Here is a 787-nt window from a genome sequence, read left to right on the forward strand (position 1 = left end):
CACATACTCTTCAGGGATGATACTCTTGCGAGCCAACATCTTCCTGCCACCATAGTCCACTCAGCAATGCGAAATGGAGGACGGTCCCTCTAGCAAGTCGCCGCAGGGCTCGCTTTACCCTGCAAAATAGAGAGAGCCTGGTCAGAGTTGTCACCTGTGCAAGAAGTCCCGATTAGGTACCCCCTGCCAAACCCCCCTACATTAAATGCTGGTTCTACAGTGCCCTCCCTCTCTCAGACCATCGTTTTTATATGAGCAGTCAGTATCAGCTCGTAGCAGAAATGAAAGATGCTATTAGGAGACTCCTTGCAGGAAGGGAGGCTGCAAAGCAGTCTCACAAAGTCGGTGTAAAGTACCGTGACAGACACCAGGTCGGTTCCTCAGGCTGTTTCTCCGGGAGACAGCAATGCTCAGATGGGTACCGGAACACGAAGCACTAAGTTATTCGCATCCTTCAGGACCTGAAGAATCAGATGTCTGTGGTTTGAGCCGAATTTAGTCTGCGGAGAGATTGTGGAGACTCCTTCCTTACGGCTGCAGCCCCGCAGCGCATCCAGCAGCCCGCCGGGAGCCCCTGCCCCGTCCCCCGACAGCATCACAAGAAGGGGCTGAGCTGGAGGTGCGGCAGGCAGGGAACGGGACTCCACAGAGCAAGCGGTCGCATTTTCCCTCGCAGCTCTCCTTCCCTTCCGGGATCAGGCGGGGAAACCCTCCCTTTATTTCCAAACTTTGTCCCCAAACGGGTGACAGAACAAACCCACGGAAAGCCCGGCTCCCCGGCGGCTGG

The sequence above is a fragment of the Corvus brachyrhynchos genome, unplaced genomic scaffold (genome assembly GCF_000691975.1).
Source record: "Corvus brachyrhynchos isolate BGI_N302 unplaced genomic scaffold, ASM69197v1 scaffold209, whole genome shotgun sequence".
NCBI lineage: Eukaryota > Metazoa > Chordata > Aves > Passeriformes > Corvidae > Corvus > Corvus brachyrhynchos.